We start from the raw sequence: 24,168 nt of genomic DNA on the forward strand, positions 1-24,168 counted from the left end.
CACACTCACCTTCCCACTCATTTTAAATTAAGTCTAGAGGCCCCCTCAACCTATGGCTATACAACAACTCAAAGGGTGAATGATGTGTGGATTCCTGGGGAACCTCTTTGTAAGCAAACAACAGATGGAGCAAATATTTGTCCCACTCCCTCTTAAACTGGTCTGCAAATGCTTGTAGCATCAATTTGAGAGTAGAGTTTAACCTCTCAACAAGACCATTAGTCTGGGGATGGTAGGGGTGGTCTTAAAGTGCTTCACCCCACATTATTTCCAAAGATAAGCCAGCAAGTCTGACATGAAATTGGCACCTCTGTCAGTCAGTATTTCTTTTGGGAAACCTACCCTACTGAAAATCACTAACAAAGCATTTGCCACCTTTTCTGCCTCAATGGAGAACAAAGCCACTGGCTCAGGGTATCTGGTAGCATAATCCACTACCACTAGAATATACTTCTTCCCTGTGGAACTTGGGGTACTTAGAGGCCCCACAATATCCATAGCTACCCTCTGAAATGGTTCCTCAATCACAGTCAAAGGCATGAAAAGAGCTTTCACTTTGTCTCCTGCCTTGCCTACCTTTTGGCACTGCTCATAGGTCAGTCCTGCAATACCCTGTTACATCTTTGGAAATTTGAGGCAAATAGAAGTTCTGCATAATACATCTCTTTGTACGTTTTATGCCCATATGACCTGCAAAGGGAATATCATGGGCTATGGCTAGAAGTGCCAGATGGTAGGCTCTAGGCACTACCAATTGCTGTGTTCTCTAACCTTCTATCCCTCCCTCAGGGGTCCACTCTCTATACAGCATACCTCTCAACCCTTTCATGCAAGAAATCTGGACAAAGCCTGACAAAATGGGGGGACACAGGTCCATAAATAGGGACATATTGCTCTTGCAAACCTAGAAAGTTGCTAGAATAACAGGGTTTGTTTTAACATACATTTTCTAAAGGATTTGAAGTCTGAAACTCAGATATATGTCATTATTAGTGACTTCAATCCTCAGATAATTCAAGTAATTTTCCAGAAAACCACATTTTTTTAGAAACAGACCAAACATATGAGCCAAAAATTTGGACATTCTACAAAAATCTGGACAGTTGATTGGTATGCTATACAGTAACCTTTGTCCCAATATACAGATTCCCCCTTCTCTTGAAAATGAGGTGCCTCACTAGCTACCTGCCTCAGACCTTGTAATGTAGGGTCTGAGAGCTGAGCCTGTCTCAACTCTCTCTTTGTAACCCCTCCCAGCTCCCCTTCCACAGGAAGTCTGGTAGCCTCTGACAGTGGTGCCTTACTGTCAGCCTGGGTACTACTACTCACCTCTGCCCTTGCATTCACTCTTTCCAAGGGATCATCAGTACCAATAAGCAGTTCTGGCTCACCTTCAGTCACACTGCTACAGGGTAGCTCCCTCCCTGAAGTAGCACCTCACCAGTCCTGGCTGCAAGTCTGCGATCAGTCTGGGTCTCCCCCAGGCTACCAGACCCACATGCTTGTCTCCAAGTCTGACTGCATGTAACTGCATGAGCACATAGCATTGCATTATCAAAATCATTCCCGATCAGGATATCTGCAGGGATATCCTCAAACACACCTACTTGCTGGCTTCCTTTTCCACCCTCCCAGTCAAGGTGAACCCTAGCAAAGGTATTTGGAATGGGGTCCCTCCTAAAGCTCTGACAGGAGTATTCTGCCCAGGCCAGTAGTGCTTCTCTGTAACCATTGCAGGCTTCACAATGGTTATGTCAGAGGCTGTGTCTCTCTTAGCAATGGCCTCTTTGCCATTCACTATGATAGGATATAACCTCTTGTGGTAGTTTGGTACCCTTGTTGTCTCAAGACAACCTACTTTTGTCATATTGTATTTCCCACTTACTGGCTCTCTCACCTTTTGTTCCCCACCTTGCCTCCATGGACATCTATATGCCACAATGCCCCACTGGTTGCATTCAAAACATTTAACCCTAGGTCCTGACATGTACCTGGACTAGTGGCTTCCTCTGCTACTGGCAGATTCTGTTGGGGCAGTCTGGGCTGGCCACCGTGGGTTCCTATAGACCCATGAGCAGGACTGGGTGTCCCTTTCCTGTGCAGTGATGCCCTGCTTGCTAGTTATAGGTCTCTTTTCTTCCCCAACTCATCTGACATAGCACATTGTCTATCAGCTAACCAGATCCTCATGTCCTCAGGCAAAGTGCTAAAGGCTTGTTCTCTCACCAAAACGTCTGCCATCCCTTCAAAAGTTGTGATCTGACATCTACTCACCCACCTATGAAAATAGGTGCTCAGTTCAGCAACATATTCACACAAACTTTCATCTGCCTTGCATCTACACTCATGAAATCTTTTCCTATAAGCTTCAGGTGTTAGCTTAAAAAATTCTATTAAATAATTCTTTACCACATTATAGTTTAAAAATCATGATCAGACAGTTTGGAAAGGACATTTACAGCTTTACCATGGAATAAGATGATCAGGAACTATACCCAGGCCCTTTGGTCAACATCATACTGTTTACATACCCTCTCAAACGCATTTATTTACTTATTTATTTTTATTTATTTTATTTATTTTACATTTGTTAACCGGGCTAGTCTAGCTGGATACATGTCCATTTTCAGTAGAGGCCCGGGGAGAAAAGCTCCAGGAAAAGACATAAAATAGACATATCAAAGTCATAATACATCCAATTAAAAATACAAAAGGTGATAACGGGAGAAATTAGAAGATACAAATGTTAAAAAAAGCAATATATATATATATATATTTTTTTTCTCTCTCTCTCACTGTCTCTCAAATGCAATAGACAGTGAGGATATGCAGTATATACATACATTTTATTAGCAATGTTATGGTATTTGGTATCAGTAGGGTAGTATTAGAAGTTTCAGAGAAGTTATTAGTTTAGAAGGAAGGAAGTTAGTCAGGGTTAGTACAGGTGCATGGCCAGTGTGTCTTAAGAAATAGCTTTAGTTTCTTTTTAAAGAGTGAAAGAGAAGTGTGAGTTGTAAGTTCAGTAGGTAATAAATTCCATAGCTTGCCTACAGAGTTAGAGTATAGGGAGTCACCTGATGAGTTATTGGATCTAGAAGTGTTGATCAGGAGTTTGTTTGAGGAGCGTAAGTTCTTGAGGTTTTTGTAAGGTGTAATGATGGTAGAGAGTATTGGAGTGTTGTGGGGTTGGTGCAGGGACTTATGGACAATGGTAAGCTGGAGAAATTGAATATGGTTAAGAAATTCTAGCCAGTCCAGTTGTTTTAGGTTTAAACAGTGATGAGTTCTGAAGGGAGAGCCTGTTGCAAATCTAGCAATGTTATTATAGGATGTTGCCAGTTTGTTGAGGTTATTTTTTGAAAGGTTAGTATATATAGGGGAAGCATAAAGTAGAGTTGAGATTAAGTGGGTTCAGGCTATAGTGGTCCTAGCTACTGGTGTAAGAAAGGGCTTGATTCTATAAAGGGATCCTAGTTTTTTGTTAACTGATTTTATTGTGCTGTTTATATGACTATCAAAGTTTAGGTTGTTGTCAATTGTTATTCCTAGGAGTTTAGTAGATGTGTCGTGGGTAATAACAGTTCCATCAGTAGATGTGAGTGTAAGGTGAATAGGGGTGGGGTTTCGGGTTGGTGTTTTTGGGTTAAGCAGGAGGCATCGGTTTGAGAACCATTGTTCTACAGTGTTGAAAGCTTGTTGGGTAAGAGATTTAAGTTCAGTTTGAGAGGTGGCTGTACAGATAATAGTAGAGTCATCTGCATATTGAATGCAGATGGTATGTGGGATTGCTGATTGAAGGTCATTAATATAGATGGAAAATAGAAGTGGACCTAAAATGGAGCCCTGTGGAACACCGAGGGTAATAGGAAGGTTACTAGAGAGTTTGTTTTGCCAGAGTACAGCCTGTTGACGGTTTTCAAGGTAAGATTTGAACCAATTTATAGCTAGGGAATTAAGTGAAAGTGATTTCAGAATGTGTATTAGGACTTGGTGATTAACCATATCAAAGGCTTTAGATAAATCAATAAAGACAGCAGAGGAAAAAATATTATTGTTATGGTTTTTGTTGATGCTGTCTGTGAAGGATAGTAGGGCAGTGGTAGTGCTGTGAAAAGGTCTAAAACCATGTTGGCAGTTGGCAAGGAGGTTGTTATGGAGAAGGTGGTTTAGAAGTTGCTTATGGATACATTTTTCCATAATTTTTGCAAGAGGGGATAACAGAGCTATAGGACGAAAGTTAGAGTAGTCATTGGAGTGACCTCCTTTGTGTAGTGGGATAATATGGGAAATTTTCCAGATGGATGGGATAGTCCCCTCATATATGGTTCTGTTGATGAGTATGGAAATGGGGTAAGCAATGGCTTTAGCTCTTTTTTGTAGAAATTCTGCAGGGAGTTGGTCTGCTGATGGGGTGGTAGGTTTTAGTTTTTGGAGAAGGGAGCAAATGAAGGAAGTAGGTACTGGTTGTATATGAAATGGTGGGGGTGGGATCGTGGTAAACGTAGGCAAATTTGATGTATCAGGAGATAAATGGCTAGCAAGTTTTTGGGTAGCATTTGTGAAGAAAGAATTGAAGGCATTAGCAGTTTGGGAGGGATTGTTAGGGTTGGAGCCAAGTGGGTTGGGAGTGATTAACTGACCTGGGTATAGGAGTTTGTTAATGCTAGTCCAAAACTTTTGTGGTTCCTTATGGTGGGAGTGCTGTAGGTAGAAGTTGTTTTTGTGTAACAGGATGGCTTGTTTTGTGTTGTTTCTATGTTGTTTAAAGATTTGGTGATCTGAAGAATTTTTAGTGGAACGCCATTTTGCCCAGAATTTGTTTCTAATTAGAATTTTTTGCCTTGTTATGTTTGTGAGCCAGGGGGCTGGTTTAGATTTGTTTCTAACAGAGCGTAAGGGGGCATGATGTTCCAGGATGGTTAGGAACTTAGAATTAAAGTACTCTACTGCTTCATTGATTGGGAAAGATTTTAATGGTGACCAATTACATTGTTTGAGTTCAGCCTGGAAAAGTTCTGGGTTAAATTGCTTTTTGGTGCGTAGTGTTTTGTATAAGAATGGGAAAGTTTGGTTGGTTTTATGTCTGATAATATAGGTTAGTGAATGGTCACTTAGGTCATCTGGGAGGGTACCTGTTTTGTATGTTTGATGGGGACTATTAGTAAGTATCCAGTCCAAGGTACTTTCTTTGTTGTTGGGTTTGTTAATTCTGGTAGGGGAGTTGATAGTTTGTGAGAAGCCATAAAGGTTGATATGGGTGGTAGGGTGTGTAGTATTACAGGTATTCCAGTCAATATTAAAGTCTCCAAGGACTATGGTTTCTTGTGGCAGATTTATGGAAAGCCAGTTAAGGATATTCTCGAGTGTACTGATATTGTTTCCTGGAGGAAGGTATATACAGATAATATTTATAGCCTTATTCTCTATCAAAATTATCCCCTTCTGTAAACTGTGGAAAAAGATTACTGACCTTATGTGCTTCTGTGGTCCAGTTACTCCCTTTCCCATTACCTCCATGACTCTGGTGAAAATTCATCATCTCATTTTCATGTTGCCTCTGCCTGTCCTTTTCCTCAGCTTCTATTTCCAAAGGTCTGGCCTCCAACTCAAGTCTCTTTAGCATCACGTGGATTTTTAAGTCCTCTGTAGAAAGGTTGAGCTGTCCATTCCCTGAGTGTTGTACATCTCCACTGTCAGTCTGAATGTCCTCCTGGTTGCTATTTTCTGATGCAGCTGTGACCAAAGCTGTAATTATATCTGCCTTAGTCAGGTTTCCATACACCAGTCCTTTAGCCTGACTCATCTCAGCCAACCAGCTCCTTGTCACCTTGCCATACTCCTGTGCTGACATCCTTGTCTGCTCTCCCTGACTAACTAAACTAATAAAAATAAATAAATAAATAAAACAATTGTGATCTGAATTCTGAATGTTCACTGCTTGGCTGATTTAAAGTACAAAAACCCCTTCAGTGATCACTGTACACAAGCTACAGGAATTCACTATCCACACCACTAAAAAACCAATTAATATGTGATGTGGCTAATTCACCACTATCAAAAAATTAATATTTGATGTGGACATCCTACCGCTGCCAAACAATTAACATGTGACGCCCGTGCACTGGCCCAGTAATCAAGGAGCATCAGTCCTCACCACTAGTACCAGTGAGGGGCGTCCACATTAGGAAGATAACAAGTACACACACCGTAACGTACAATTTCCCTTAACAGCACACAGAGATCACAGTCAGTCTGGTGCTGTTTTTTTCCCTCTCTCTCCAGATCCACAATAAAACTTCCCACTCTAGGGTTCAGATCTCAGCCTAGTGGTCAAGCCCAAAACCTAAAGCACCATCTCTGCTCAACCAGTGCTTCGTGTCCCTGCCCAAGTTGTTGGCACACACACACACACACACACACACACACACACACACACACACACACACACACACACACACACACACACACACACACACACACACACACACACACACAGATACTTTGATATTTGATTTATATGCAAACAAACATACACTCCTGGGGAATCCTGTCACAGGTTCTCCTGCTATGCCTCCTTTCTGCCCAGACTATAAGGTAGTACTGACTGCCACCAACCACTGCTATCAGCTACTATAAAGGCCCTTACCAAAGGCTGCACATTTCAACTGTGCAATATTACTGCTATCAAATAATGTGTGGCCAGAACTTTTAAGGCTATTGGAGTGATTTATACAGTATCACCAAATACATGCAAGTACTCTAGAGCTTAAATTATCTCTACACAAAACAGCCACCATTGAAATGTTTAAAAATATTTAATAATAAATAATAAAAACACAATACAATACTTATTACTTCAACACAATGACATTGCAGAGTTCAGAAATCACAGGAAATATTATAAACAGTATTGTAGAATGGTCTGACATTAATATAGAAAAGAGCTAGACTAATCTGGCTATATTCTTATCTATCTCTAATAAATCACTGTTCTAAATACTACTTATATAAAGAGCAAGCAAGTGCAGGTGAGTAGATGGTCTTAATAGATCCAAGACAAGAAATAAAATGCTCTTCCTCTCTTTCTGAGATATCCCTTAAATTGATAATAAACAGTACTGCTGAATCATTCCTGACACCTCTGCTGAAATTTCCCGGGCGCACAAAACTCAAAATTTAACATATCTTTGTAATCTTGCACCTGCCAGGAAGCCACTGCAATAAAGGACACTTTACATGTAAAATCGAGTTATTAACTCTGTCTTAAAACAATAGAAAAAATTTCCTAGCCCAGATATCCTGTCTCCAAGCTTGAGATCAAACACATTTGTAAAATTCTTTACTTAACAGCTTTCCTCCATCAGGGTGCACTGTGGTTACATTTTTGACAACATATAGTTTAATCCTAACATATAGTTCTCTTTACATTTGTAAATTAAGCCTGTGGATTATATTAATATTTACAATGACCTAGAATTATCTACAAAATTATATCTGGCTGGACTGGCAGACCCTCAGTTTCTCACACTTATATTTAAACATTCTCACTATTAAGTTCACATTCTTTTTCTTTATCCACTTTAATACATTAAACAAGTTTAAAGAAGCAGAATAAACAACTGGATTTAGTTACCCCAAACACCTTCATCTTCATTCCTATACAACTCATCTCTTTCCACTGGCTTTAATCTTGAATCTCATATTGCATAATTTCCTTTTCATGTATTTATGGGATCATATAAACATTTGATATATACACTCATTTTCCATTTGTAGAGAATTCACCAGATAAACCTTTTTCCTGTTTGCTATCTATACATTCTCCATGGGAAACATATTTTTTCATTTATCAAACCCTTCAGTTGTATCATAACTACATAATTTTCCCCAAATTTTATCCCTAGCAAAGATCACCACATCACACAAACCCTTGCTTGATGATTCCCATTTCATTTAAACATCCAGTCAGACAAACCAACACTTCCTTCATTTATATTTTCTTCTTTACAACTGGAATCAAGCTTTCCTTTCGCATCACATTTCAAGCATTTGTTTTCCATTTTGTAAGCTAATTCACTAGCTGTTACATTCATTACCAGTGCAAACAATATTCCACTCATGAGTCATACTTGTCTTAGACTACACCATGTATATTTCTCTTTTCAGCCACCCATTCACTAACACTCTCACTATTATTTTGATATACTGACATTCTATGAGTACTTTTTAATTTAACTTATTTTGATTGCACACATATGAAATGCATTGTGTTTGATTTACAACAGTTTGTCTAGCACTTAGTGCAGTGGAGTAAGGCTATGAACTATTAAAGGGCTGCTTCTTTTAGTAGAGTATTTGAGTCCCATAGCCTTCAATTGTCTTCTGTGAGACTCTGAACAAGGTGTTTCATTGCACAATATTTTGGGGCTACTCCAGAAAAGGGTCATTTGTGTCCAGTAAATTGGCTGTTCTAGGTTGTTAGCAAATGCAATGCACATCTGTCTTTTGAATTCATCACGTATTTGAGTCCTTTAGCCTTCAATTTTCTTCTTTGAGACTCTGGACAAGCTACTTCACTGCACAATATTCTGGGGCTGCTCCAGAAAAGGGTCATTTGTGTCCAGTACATTGGCTGTTCTAGGTTGTTATGTATCCATCACATAACTGCTAATTAGTGCTTCACTATATTCTAATTGATTATAAATACCAGCACATCTCTTGCAGCTTGATGGGCTGCCAAATGCATGTTCACTAAATATGGGTTTCAAGGGTAAAGAATTTCACTGCTTCATGTGCTAAGTCTGTTTTGAGTGTGAAATCATTTTGTTTTGTTTAGAAAATATCTTTGTGTTTTTTCTGTAAAGTTAGAAATAAAAGTTTTAAATGAAATCCAAATCTATGTAATAATTGCAAAAGTAAAGAACAAAACAGTATGTACATTGACAGGTTTGAACTGTGTTTATGGTAACTAGGGAGTGTTAGTCAAGTAGTGGGATATTGGTATGGCTGGCAGGGACCTTATTCATTACTATACAGTGTCCATTTGTCCATTATTCAGCTATGTTGACTACAAAGGTGTAAGCTGCAGCAACACTGCATTATTAGCTATTAAAGTAGGTCCGACCAGACTGAGTGATGTCAAATAGGATAGTTATTCTTGAAGACAGAGAAGATATGGCTAGATCAAAAATGAGATGTAGGTGTAAAGTAAGCATGTAAGCCACCCTTACCTCAGAAAATATTAATCTATTGTATGCAGTAATATTTCTGATTTTTATATGACTTGTGAGTTATTGAACAAAGCTGCTGCAGCATTTACGTTGTCTTTAATTTTATTCACCGCGCTAAAGAGTGAGTTAATTCATTAATAGGCCTAGATTGTGTAATATAATCTAAACCTGTTGCATTTTAGTAGTAGATTTTTAAAGTATATTGTTTATAGCTTCCAGCAGCTGCGAAGGGATTAACATTGGTCAGGCCATATGGTCAATGTTATTTGGGGTGATGATCAGGCCGTATGATCTTCAGCATTCATTTTGTTGTCACTGCTGCATATTACTGTGATAGTCTTCTCTACAATATCAGACTGTAAAGGATCTCAGCACAGAGTTAATAACTTACTCTCACAATTAGTGAAGAGGCCTAAAGCTCCAATGTATTAATGAGTTTCTTACTGTGCAAATGGTGTAGGGTTTGAATCTTTACATTTTCATTTACTTATTGTGTGATATTGAGCAAGTTACAGAACTTTTCCAATTGCTCCAAAGCACTACCTGGTTATTTGAGCTAGGCTTCTTAATGGTCTCCAGGACTGCATGCCACATGACTATGAACCTATTGTCATTTGCTTGCCATTCCCTATTGCAAAGATGGTCTAGTTCAGTGAATGTTATGACAATATCACCAGCACACCATTTTTTTAATGTAGCATTGACAATTTGTCATTTAAGGGCAGCAGAACCTGCATTTGTGGCTGAAGCACTGAAATGCAAAGGTGTTTGCCAGCAATGACCTCTGTATTAGTAATACTTCTCTTTAATCTGGAATTATTCAGATTTATTTTACTTTTGTAAGGAATGTGCATATTTGCTGTTATTGGTGGATTATAATGACGGCAGTATGAGTGGCCTTTTATTGTTGAAATGTTCTGAAATGAGTAGTTTTGTCATTATTGGTTCATGCAGTTTGTTTCACTGCTTACTGTAAAAAATATTCAAAACTACAACTTTAAAGCACTCTAATAAATTTTGCTATATTAAAGAAGGGATATAATTTATTACAATCAGGAAGTTGAATCAAAGAACAAATCCATTTATGCTTAATCCTAACAAAGTTTGTAAGGAACGTATGGTTTAAAAACAGCCAGGGGTCCAAGGTACACTTTAGTCCACCACTGACCAGATGCATTTTCAATGAATATGGGTTGCAAGGGCAGAGAAGTTCACAATTGCTCATAATAAGTCCATTTTCAATAAGACAGTGTTTTGTTGAACAAATGACCATAAGTATTTGTACAAGTCCAAATCTATGTGGTAATTTTAAAAGTAAAGAATAAAACAGGTATGTTTATGGATAGGTTTGAACAGTGTTTATGGTGACTGTGGAGTGACAGCTAGGTGATGAGATAATGGCATGGCTGCGAGGGGGATGGGGGAATTTACCCATTACCCTGCCTATGGCCCCATTGGACCATTATCATGATCCATCTCTGCATGCTGGTGTGTGTGTCTATCTCTGCATGCTGGTGTGTGTGTGTGTGTGTGTGTGTGTGTGTGTGTGTGTGTGTGTGTGTGTGTGTGTGTGTGTGTGTGTGTGTGTGTGTGTGTGTGCATGTGTGTGAGTGTGTTAGTGAGTGTGAGTGTGTGTGAGTGTGTGTGAGTGTATGTGAGTGTGTGCGTGTGTCTCCCTCTTCACAGGATAGTCTCCCTGCAAAAATAGCTTAAAGTCCTTGGGATGAAGGGAGATACTGCCAGCACAGCTATCTGGAATTTTGTAAATAATTATATGTCATTTATGAATATCTACACAATGTATATAAGATGCATGTGTTACAACTATATTAGAACTGTATGCTTTTTTTTTTTTTTTTTTTTGAAGGGCTGGCAAACCTTTTGGTGAGGGAACAAGCCCTTAGCACTTTGTCTGAAGACATGAAAATCTGGTTGCTAGATAGGGAATGCAATATTGCTGAAGAGTTGGAGAAAAAGGGTGATCTATACCTAGCAAGCAGGGCATCACTGCACAGGAAATGGATGTCCAGTGTTGCACATGGGTATAAGAGAACTCATGGTGGGCAGACTAAAGTGTCCCAACAGACTCCACCAGTAACAGGGGAAGCCACTAATTCAGGTACATGGCCAGGATCAAGGGTTAAATGTTTTAAATGTAACCAGTGGGGCTATGTAGTATATAGGTGTCCACGGAGGTAAGGTGGAGAACAAAAGGTGGGAGAGCCAGTAAGTGAGAATGACAGAATGCCAGCAGTAATTTGTCTAAGACAACAAGGGTACCAAACTACCACAAGACCTACCTTAGTAGACTGGAAACAGACCAATGCTAAGACAGACACAGCCACTGACCTAACCATTGTGAAGCCTGCAATGGTTAAAGAGAAGAACTACTTGCTTGGGTAGTCTATTCCATTCAGACCTTTAGGAGGGACCCCATTCCAAATACATTTGGCTAGGGTTCACCTTGACTGGGAGGGCGGAAAAAGAATCAAGCAAGTAGGTGTGTTTGAGGATATCCCTGCAGATGTCCTGATAAGGAATCGTTTTGATGATGCAGTACTTTGTGTGCATACAGTTACACACAGTCAGGCTTGGAGGCAAGCATGTGGGTCTGGTAGTCTAGAGCAACCCAGACAGACTGCACATTTGAAGCCAGGACTGGTGAGGTGGCTACTTCAGCATGGGAACTACCTGTAGCAGTAAGACTGAAGGTGAGCTACAGCTGCTTGTAGGTACTGATGTTCCCTTGGACAGAATGACTGCAAGGGCAGAGGTGTGTAGTAGTACCTAGGATGACCATGAGGCACCGCTGTGGAAGAGGAGCTGGGAAGGGTTACAAAGAGAGAGTTGAGACAGGATCATCTCTCAGACCCTATATTACAAGGCTTGAAGGAGGTAGCTAGTGAGGAACCTGATTCTCAAAGACAGGGGGAAATCTGTATACTGGGACAAAGGGTTACTGTATAGATACTGAGGGAAGGCCAGAGGTTGAGAGAATACAGCACTTGGTAGTGCCCAGAGCCTACCATCTGGCACTTCTAGCCATAGTCCATGACATTCCCTTTGCAGGTCATATGGGCATAAAGCATACCAATAAACATATTTATGCAGAACTTTTATTCACTTGGGATTTCCAGGGATGTAACAGGATACTGCATGACCTGTGAGCAGTGCCAAAAGAAAGGCAAGGCAGGAGACAAGGCCAAAGCTCCTTTGGTGCTTTTGTCTGTGATTGAGGAGCTATTTCATAGGGTAGCTATGGATATTGCGGGTCTTCTGAATGCCCAACATTCCACAGGGAAGAAGTATATCTTAGTGGTAGTAGATTCTGCTACCAGATACTCTGAGGCTGTGGCTCTGTTCTCCATTGGGCAGAAAAGCTGGCAAATGATTTGTTAGAGATTTTCAGCAGGGTAAGCTTCCCAAAGGAAATACTGACTGACAGAGGTGCTAATTTCATGTCAGACATGCTGACTTGTCTATGGAAGTACTGTGATGTAAAGCACCTAAAGACCACCCCCTACCATCCCCAGACCAATGGTCTGGTGGAGATGTTAAACTCTACACTAAAGACAATGTCCCAATAATCCTCAGGTTTTTCACCCATTGATTTGCTGTATGGGCATAGGGTGAGGAGACCTGTGGATTTGATAGTGGGGGGGGTGAGTGTGAATCCCACAAGGAATCTGTTGTGACATATGTCCTAAACCTTAGGACAAAGCTCGGGGAACTCATGGGCTTGGCCCAGGAGAACCTGGCAGAAGTCCAACAGCAGAAAAAGGTCTGGTATGACAGGAATGCTCAAACTAGAGACTATGCTGTGGGTCAGCAGGTTATGGTTCTCATTCCTGTCAGACACAACAAGCTGCAGGCAGCTTGGAAGGGACCTTTCAAAGTGGTAAGGAAAGGTCAGTAATGTTAACTACATGGTAGAACTGTTAGGCAGGAGGCAGGTGCACAAACTGTACCATGTTAACACGATGAAACTTTACCATGATAGGGAGGCCCTGGTGCTAGGTATTTGGAGTAGGAGGCAGAAGAAGTCTGAGGGGGATCCATGCCTAAAAGGAGCCAACTAGCAAAATCCCAAATTACTATGGTGGAGCCTAGGGTTGCAGGTATACTATATGACAGTGCAGCACCGCAGTGGGGTTAGCAATGCCAACACAGATGGGCTCTCAAGACAGGGAATGGGGTAATATATTCCCAGATAGACTCATGCCTCTCAAGCAATATTTCTCAGGGGTCACTTGAAAAACTAGCTTGAGCTTTCAAAGGGGGGGAAGAAGTATGATGAAGGAAGATACTGTCAGCACAGCTATCTGGAATTTTGTAAATAATGATATATCATTTGTGAAAATCAACATGATTTATATAAGATGTTTGTGCTACAACTGTATTAGAACTGTATGTTATGTATATATCAATCTTGTTTGTACAGATGTGTGTTGAAAAGGGTGTTTGCAAAATGCTTGCGTTTAAAATGGATTCACAGTGTACACTACTGGAAGAGAACAGAAATGTGCACTCACTATTGTAACTGTTAAAATGTATATATTTTAGCAGTGGAAAATGGAATACAGGTAGTTAACTTCAGAAAAAAATAGTTGAAATGAAATTACTTTATGGCAGCTAGAGACAGAGTGTCTTTACTAGGGAGTGTTCTACATTGTGTTTAAGGTGAAATAATTACTGGTTTTGAAATGTGAAGGAATGTGCTTGTTTTATGTCTTCCAATATCTGTCAAAGATCTGAGGTCTATGTATTTTCACAGGTAGACGCTAAATACTGCTAGCTTCCAGCTGTAGGGGTTTCACCTTGGATACATCAGATTACAAGAGATGATGTCATTCTGCAAGCTATCCCAGCAATAATATTTGAGATATAATTTCAGAAGTCTCTTAGACAGACAGGGCATTCTGTATTCTGTCTTTGACCCAACAACTCTCTAGAAGATCCATTCACCGCATCTGCCTTGCTCTTAAAGCAAGTTAACCAGAGTATAGTTATATTCTTAGATTCACTCAAGAATATAGCAAAGCTTAGTTTAGATATTTTTCTTTCTTTATTTGAGACTGTCCTGCAGTGGTGTTTTAAATATTTCCTGTAGTTTTGAAATCCAATGTCACTGTGAATATATATTGAGTATTTTCTTGTTCTTTTATTATTTATTATTAGATATAGTTAAACCTTTTATTGTGGCTGATCTTTGTAGAGATACTTAAGCTTTGCAAGTTCTTGCATATCTATTTGTTGACACTGGTTGGGCCACTTCTAATAGCCTTGCTCTTGGTCAAACTACCATTTGTGTTATTATTAATATTACACTGTAAGACTGCACAGGGCATTACAGTAGCTGATAAGCAGTTGGCTGGTGGCAGTGATAACTACTTTATAGTCTGGGCAAAAGAGGGCATAGCTAGTAAACCTGTACCAACCTTTCCCAGGTGTGTGTGTGTGTGTGTAAATCAAACCTCAGAGGGTGTGTGTGTCATCTACTTAGGCAGGGACAAAAGCACTGGTCAGACAGAGATGGTACTGGAGGCCTTGGCTTGGCCACGCAGCTGATATCTCCACTCTATAGCTGTGCCAGTGGAGAGTCTTATTGACAATCTGGAGAAAGAGGGAAAAAACAGCTCCAACCTGACTGTGCCCTCTGTGTGTTCTTAAGGGAAATTGCACTTGATGCAGACAGCTGCATCTGGAAATATTGTGTGTGTACTTGTCATCCTCCCAGTGTACGTCCCCCACTGTTACCAGTGATGAGGATTGAGGCTCCTTAATTACTGGTCCAGTGGTGGGTCATCACAGTCCTGTTTACTGAAAATGACTTTCAGAGATTTTTTTCACTGTTTTTTCCATTGTATAAATAGTATTTGATAATCATGAATGCCATTATGCACCACTTTACTTGGTGCCTCCTTTGAAAATGGTAAGTCTCCCCATATAATAGTCCTGAAAAGTTCATTGAACTTTATCCTCGTCATTGTCAGTGTAAGAAGTACATGTGGGTGATTCCATTGACTTTAAAGGCACACTGCAGAGCATTTCTAAGTCCCTGTCCATTAGGTCTATGAACACACTCCATTCTAACTCTCAAGTGACTTCAACAAGGGGATATAGTAGAATTATATGATTATATTCTTAATAAACAGTTTCTGAAGCTTTTTACTAAGAAAAAGCTCACATATTTTTGTTAAGATGGGGTGGAAAATATATTTGCACTTAAGCTGCAAAGTGCATTATGTATATTCTAAATGCAATGGAACACTTTAAGTAAATCTGACAATTTATCATAAAAGTCAGTCTGAAAATTTGTCCTGAATATTAACTCTAGATGGTGGGACGGAGTGAGAAAAATAATAACAAGGGACAGTAAATGACCCATGTGCAGAGTAAACCTGCTTATGGAGGCTTTCAAAGAGTACACTGCTGTTGCTTTGCAGGAAACAGGAAATGGCAGAGTTTTTCTAGCCACTAAAGAAGTAGGCAAAAGCCAGGATGGGTATCATACATGGTGACTTTAAGACTGTGATTTCCTCATATAATACCTCTTGCTAAGCGAATATTTTATCTAGAGCTACCATATAGGTTACTGGCATGGCTAGAACTGGCCACCAGGCTGAAGTTAAGCACTGGAAAGTAGGTGTAATGTTGCAATACTTGTAGCCTGTGTGGTAGCCAAGAAGCATGAGCCTAGGTAAATGCAAGCAAAGTAATGTTTCTTGAAGCCCAAACAGAAAAAAAAACATATTTGGTGTGACAGATGAGAAGGTATTTAAAGACTGTGTCAGTAAAAGTCCCTTCATATAAGCCTGTTTTACACTGATACTAAGCAATGAGGCTGCTTCCTGCTTCTGACTCAGTAGTAAAACAAAAGTAATTATGGGTTTGTATCTCATCCTGTTTTGCATTTCATTTTTAGAGTAATTTATTTTGCATTGTGCCTTTTTGTTGTATATGCATATTATATTGCAAGCAGTAATTGTTCTCTTCTTCTTCTTCCTAAGATATGTAAATTAAATTTCATGGGTACTCTCAGATCACAGCGTATTGAATAAAGCATACTATTTCATTTTTAATTCAAGATGAACTCTCTGCTCCAGTCATTTACCAAAAAGTACATTTATTTTTCATGCTTTAATAGTTCTTGTAATAATCATAAATTTAATAACCATAATGCTCAACAAAGCAAAGCAAAACAACGTTCCTTATTGAATATGAAGACTGGGGTAGTCGCAACTGCTATTTAATGTATGAAAAGGAGGACATCACTTAACAACTAATATTCCAGATGTGCAAGGATAAAAAGAAAACGTTCAAAAATATGTATCTGAAACAAGTGGGTTTGAGAGAAATGCAAGGAAACGCTAATTATATAAATTATGAAACATTGCAATGAGTTCCAGAGCATGTTATATTTAAATGACAGTATCTTTAATTCATTTTGTTTTTTATTTCTACTGTGGACATGTTTAAAAGTGGAAGAAATTGTGTGTACATGTGTGTTCTATGTGTGTGTCAGTTTGTGTGTTTACAACAATCTGTAAATAATGAATGGATGAACTTCAAAAAATCGAAGTACCTGAAGCTTGAACAGCAAAACACTGTAGTGAAATTATCGAAAACTCCAAAAATAAAAAAAACAAAAAAAATCACGTTTATTGGGAGGTGGCAAAATGCCATCCTGCTGATCATATATACAAACATTGAGATTGCATAATAGTGGGACAACCCACTGCTCCGTGACCTCCCACAAACTAATGTCGATAGAATGATTACATAATCATTTGATCCCTTTTGCCAGTAGTACAGATATTCAACCAAATGTAATGGTCCCATGTGTATACACACACACACACACACACACACACATATATATATATATATATATATATGTTTATATATATAAATAAATAAATATATATATATATATATATATATATATATATATATATGTGTATGTGTGTGTGTGTGTGTGTGTGTGTGTGTGTGTATGTATATATTTGGGTTCATTGTGTTTCGTCACACATGCTCTAGCTCACATATTTTGTTACAGTGCTTTTTATGCCCAAGGCTGCTTCATTGCAGGATGCCAGCATTTCCTTTTGTGGACAAGTACACCGTAGGGAGTGGGAGTTTTCCATTTCTCCACTGTCATGCGATGTCAGACTTGGTATATAATACACACACTCACACACACACACACACACACACACACACACACACACACACACACACACACACACACACACACACACACATTTAAAAGAACGGGGTGTGGGGAGGTGTACATGAGGACTTGCCTCACTGCATAAAATATTTGCTTTTTTTTCTATGATGTGAATTTTAACTATTTTTGGTTGATTTAATGAAAGCCAATGCACTAGGTTGGCTTTTAACTCAAATATAGTCATATATAAGTGCATACATACTCATCTATCTATCTATCTATCTATCTATCTATCTATCTATCTATCTATCTATCTATCTATCTATCTATCTATCTATCTATCTATCCATCCATATATGTGAGAGCAGTTACATTTTGCCAACTGCTGCTTTTGAGAAGAAAAAAAAAGTGCTTATTAACAGTGGTATCTAATGAATGCTGAGCTTATTGAATGCCAGAATGTCAGAGGATGGGTAGTAAGAGTGTGTGTGTGTGTGTGTGTGTGTGTGTGTGTGTGTGTGTGTGTGTGTGTGTGTGTGTGTGTGTGTGTGCACGTGTGTGTGCGTGTGTCTATTAATGCTGAAATATTTGGATATATTGAAAATTTCAGCATTTCAGGTGAGAATGTGTGTGCTGGTGTTTGTGGGTTAGGTTTAGAGTTTGGACTAGGTGGGGGGGACAGCTTTAGTGTTGTGAATGTGCGTTATGTATGAGAAGTATGCCCAAGTGTCTAATGTGGTCGTACTTTTAGGAAAGGGGATTTTTATAAGATAAGTTTGTCTGCAATGTGCCAAAGTGGTGCAGGAGGTGGCTGCCTCTTAATGTTCATCATTACTCAGATGTGCTAACTCTAACCTTAACTATGCCCATAACCCCAGTCCTACACAATAGCTTATATACAAAAATCCCTTTGACTATCATCATCATTTTACAAAGCACATCTAATGTAATTGTCAAGGCTTTTGTTTTTCTCTCTTTTGCTCTCTCTCTCTCTCTCTCTCTCTCTCTCTCTCCCTCTCTTCCTTTCTTTTTTTACTTTAATGATCAGAAAACAAAGCATCTGATCTCACAGTACGCCCATCTTTCCGCATGTTCTACAAAAGTGTAATTTGACCAAAATATTTGGTGATTCACACTTCAACAAAACAGGCCTCTGATTTACGAAGCCCGTTATAGTGTGCAGGATTAGTCTAAGAGCTATTTTCGGCAATATGGCCGATGTGTGATCCAGGAATGAGCTCCCAGGATGTGCGTGTGAGCTCTTAGACTAATCCTGCACGGACCGAACCCCTGTATGCAAATTATCCTCATTTGCAGGTGAAAACCATGTAAATGAGGGTAATTTGCAATCCAGGAAGCAGGCAGCTGTCAGTGCAGGACGAGTGCAATCTGCAGAAATGTACTCGGTTAGTAACCAAGTACGTTTCTGCAAACTACAAAACGGAGCTATGATGGCTCCAAATAAAGACTGTATATCAGTGATGAAGCATGGCAATGGCCAAGTAGAAGGCTGTTGACAATGGAAAATGCATAAAAAAGAAAAAAACAACTTTTAAATTCCTTTCACTGATCTTGCCTGTTTAAGCATAGGGCAGCTGCGTGCAAACGGGATCGGGGGGAATGTAATAAAATAAACCTAAAATATGCATTCTAACTAAAAGCAGTATTCAGCCATGCAAGTCAATGGCAGGCATAAGACAACCTGGCCAGTGAGTAATGGTTGCTAAGGGGGGAGGCCCAGTGTGGGACATGTAACTATGCATTAGCAGGCAATCCTATGCAAATGAGGGGAAGGACAGTGAATCCCAGATTTCTCCAGGGTGTGAGGCAGGTCCCAAGAGTGTAAGAGCAGAAATAGCTGGGTGCAAGACTAGGAGATAGGTGACATCATGGGGTGGCTGTGTCAGGCATAAGGTAAGTGGATTGGAGCCTTGTGGCTCGGGACTGCTCCTAGCTTAGCACAGCTATGCTAGAGGTGTGTCCAAACTGCCTAGCACTTCTTACAAAGTGTAAGCAGGTGTGCATGCTGCGCACCAGGTTTCACAGGAAGAAATAGGAAGTTAAACCAGGAAATAGCAACTCTGTGCACATATGAGCACTCTGTCTGCACGGCGCGCACACAGGCCTAAACAGGGAGGCAATGGGAAGGGAAAACAGCAGTAGGAAGGTAATCAAGGAGAACTAGCTGAGCTGCCAGGTGAAATGTATCAGAATCAGCTAATCACACAGGCAGCAGACCAGCCCAGCCCAGAACACCACTATAAACCAAGCAAACACCTACCCCCTGGTTTTTCCACACTCTACACCACCGGTGTATACAAGCGGGGAAATTTTAAAAACAAACTTACAAAATGAGAAGGGCTGCAGCAGGCAACATAGAACAACATGTGCAAGAGGCTGGGTGTGGTGAGGATGTCAATGCTGCTGAACAACTCACAGTGAGGAGACAGAGAAGAGTGTACAGACCCAGGGTAACCTACCAGGGGCTACATGAGCTGGAGACAGTGGAGTGTTATAGGTGGACAGAGACCTCCTACAGCAAATCATTGAGCTGTGCAGGCCACACTTGACACACCACACTGGCCGAGGGGAACCCTTCCCAGTGGATACCAAGGTATGTGTAGGCCTAGGTATACTAGCCACAGGTACCTCCCAAACCACAACTGGGGATAACATGGGCATCTTACAGGCATCAGCATCCAGAGTATTCCACCAGTTCCTGGATGCCATGTCAGAACATGACAATGAGCACATATATGTCCTCAACACACGTGAGGTGTTGGCCCACAATATGCATCTTAACCACCAAATAGCTAACTACCCTGGGGTAGTGGATGCTATAGACTGCACGCAATTATACATCAAAGCACCACACGGTGAGCAGGATAGGGCCTACATCAACCGCAGGAGCATCCCCTCCATCAACTGCCAGGTTGTATGTGATGCCCAAGGGCATTATACTGAATGTGTGCTGGCTGCCCTGGAAGCTATGATGATTCACACATATGGCAACTGATGCAGCTGTACCACAGATTTGCTGATGTGGACATCCCCCTATGGTCACCTAGTGGGGGATGCTGGGTACCCACTGGAGCTGTGGTTGATCGCACCCATCAGAAATGCACACACACCTGAACAACAATGCCATAATGAGGTACACGCGCAGGCCAGAGATATAATAGAGCATGTGTTTGGGATGCTCAGGTCACGGTTCCAGTGTCTGGACACATCTGGTGGAGCCCTGCAGTATTCACCAGCTACATGCACCCAAATAGTAATGGTATGTGCTATGCTACACAATATAATCCTGCGGAAACAGCTGCAGCTGGAACAGCATGGGGCAGGGCCACACAGCCTCCACCAATGCCAAGAACTGTATAGGCACAGAGTGACTCAGAGGAGGAACAACTTGAGCCTGCCCCAATAGGCAGAAGGGGGCATGTCCAGTATGCTCTGGCCTTGGCAAAGAGGCAACACACAGCATATGCACTGACACAGTAGGGGCCCAAGTAATGACACCTCTCTCTGACTCCCACAGACAGTGAAAGGGATGCCAAACATGACACTACCTGTGCACAGTTATGCATAGGGAGTGTACTATGTGCATCCGACATAGGCAGCCCTCCAGCACCATCCTGAAGTCTGGCACACCCTCAAGGTAAGTCAATCAACCTACCAAATGCCAAATGGAGTAGAATGTGTTTTTACCTGTAGCTATGGTATGGATGTGAACATGCAAGGGAAATGGGTGGCCAGATGTCAAGGCAGCAGAGAGTAGAGACCCATAGTGGCATCATGAGATCTGTAACACATACTGGAGTCACCATAGTAGCCAGTACTACACAGGGTGACAAAACCCACTGCAGAAAATGGCCTGAGTGACATGGGTGTCCATAAGAGCCACACATGCCAGTCAGGAAGGATCACATACCCAACAACAGTCTGAGCCAGCAGGACAGGTGAAGGCTAACACAAACAAATTTTGTACTATGGCCTCTGAATGTGCCCTATGGGTAACCCCACCTCCAGGCCTACACAGACAGACTGCAGCAGGTCAGGCAGTCGATGTAAGTTATGAAGGCTAGGAAGTCAGAAACTAATATGTAGGTAAACAAAGCTAGGATCTGTACTACACTGGTAAGCCCTAACCAGCAGGATAGGTAAGACTACAGACTGAAATGGAGTACCTGACATACCAATACAGTCCTAGCAAATGTGTACAAGTGTCAGGTGCACCCCCCCATCCAACATACATTTAGAGTAACAGTCAGGTGTGCCCCTCCCCCCAGTCCTGTGGTAGAACAGTAGAAAAAGTCAGGTGTCCTCCCCACTATGCAAAAATGTAGCAACAGTCAATGGCAAATGACCGATGGATACCCTGCATGCTACCTGTCGGTGTACAACACAAAGGTCAGCATTGCAGTACAAACTACCTGAACGTGATCCACACAGGCATCAGCATCCAGAGTATTCCACCAGTTCCTGGATGCCATGTCAGAACATGACAATGAGCACATATATTTCCTCAACACAGATGGCCATACTGGGCATGCTTCCACACAGAGGAATGAAGGCAATGTCAGTCAACAACATACTAAGAGGTCATACTGAGCATGCTCACACACACTTAAACACATAAAGGCCATGTCTGCAGACACCAGTGGACCAGACATATCTGTAAGTTCCAGATCTCAGTGTGGGCACATGTCAGTATGCATCACTCCTGCCTTGCACACACAGTGGATAGGAATACAGACAAATATGTAAGGACAACACACTAAAATAAGCCACAGGTACATGGGCATGGATATGTGGAAGAGGGTGACTGTGACAAGGAGCCATGCAGGCCTGTCCCAACTGGCACACAGCCAAACAAAAGCCCCCAACACATGAGGTGCAGATGTAACCCACTGCGGATACTAGCCGCCAATACCTGTCAGCATGACAAACTATGTGGTGTACGTGCCAGCTGTGCAACAAGACTGTACAAGGAAGTAGCCATCTAGTAGCTGTATACACGCACCTGTGACATATGACCATGTGTGCCCGTATGTGGCATGTCAACCCCTACATGAATGGGGTATGGGCCATGCACACACTGGCCTCCCCATAGCAGTAGTATGACAAGCCTGCTGAGGTCATGCAATGTGAATTACACCTTTGAGAGAGCTATAGCTCAGTAATATGCATGGCGCGTCCCATAACTGCGTACTGCTGTAGTGACAGAGTAGTTAGGTAGTAGTACTAACCCCAGACCTGTCAATTGTGTGAGTGTGTGTTTGTGTGCATTCCTGCCTGTCTCTGAATGTGTAGAGGGAAATGCTTGTTAGGCTACTCACACTCTGTACAATACATATATTCAACTTTGGCAAGCTGTTGATGTCACTCACCTAGAAGTACGCCTCTGGGAAAAGTGAAAGACCAGTAATTGCAGTAACGCATTCTGTAACTGTGTACTGCTGTAGTGTGATAAACGATTTAGGTAGGTGTTTGAACCCCAGACCTGGCAACTGTGTGTGTCTGGGTGTGAGTCTGTGCATCTGACTGAGTGGAGAGCAATGCTTTTTAGGCTACCCACTCACCGTACAATACAAATACTCTACTTTGGCAAGGCTGCTGATGTCACTCACCTAGAAGTACACATCTGGGAAAGTGATATCCCAGTAATCGCTGTAGTGCATTCTGTAACTGCGTACTGCTGTAGTGTGATTTAGAACAGTGGTAGTGTTCCATCTAAAACCATGCCATTTCCGGATGTTCTGTGTGTGTTTCAGTGTCTGTGTATGGAGCAATACATTATAGGCTACTCACTCACAGTACATTACAAATGCCCTTCTTTAGTAGTCCTGCTGATGTCATTAATTATGAAATACACCTTTGGGGAAGATGTACTTCAGTAATGTTTGTGGCGCGTAGTTCTGTAGAGTAGTTAGGTAGGGGTTCTACTCCCAGACATGAGGTGTGTGTGTGTGTGTGTGTGTGTGTGTGTGTGTGTGTGTGTGTGTGTGTGTGTGTGTGTGTGTGTGTTTGTAACTCGTATCCAGTGTAGAGGTGGTGTTGAGTCTGTGACACCTGTGGGCAATGTAGAGGGGGTTTGCTAATTTCATTTATGGTGGCCCTACTATAAATCACAATGTCAACCATACAGGGATAATGTAAATAGCTGAAAGGCTGGGGTGCAAAGCCATACCCATACATGTGACATCAAGGCCAGCCATTCACAGTTAGCAACCCCACTGTGCCTTCACATGTGACTCACAATGGACATACCATGTCAGACAACATGCCCTGAATGGACAGATGACACTGACATCAGGAAATGTTGTTAACATGTATCAATGTAGGTGCAGGGTAAATCTGCTGACCAGTACTCCTCCCTGCCACAAGTGGGCAAGACTGGCACATCTGATAATAAGCTGTGTTCACAGCATGGGCCAGACACCCCAGGTACAGTTCCACATGTCACTGTACATGCATGTGGGAGGTGTGCACATCTTAGTCTCCATCCAATTAATTGACTAGTGAACACATTCATGGCAAGTGATGCACAGCATTGGCCACGCACAATAGTCACCCAGGTGACTGGATGATGGATGCAATACCCAACTGTGTGGGGAAATGCAGAAGCTACAGGCCTGTGTCACAATGCAGACCATTGTCATTTGGCCTGATTCTAAGGTATACCCATCGCCTACCCTTGTATAGCCTGCTGGCACTGTTGGCTAACACACACCCATGCAGACATGCACCCATCCATGTCCG

Source organism: Protopterus annectens, chromosome 9.part0 (assembly GCF_019279795.1).
Source record: "Protopterus annectens isolate FY-2018-M chromosome 9.part0, PAN1.0, whole genome shotgun sequence".
NCBI lineage: Eukaryota > Metazoa > Chordata > Ceratodontiformes > Protopteridae > Protopterus > Protopterus annectens.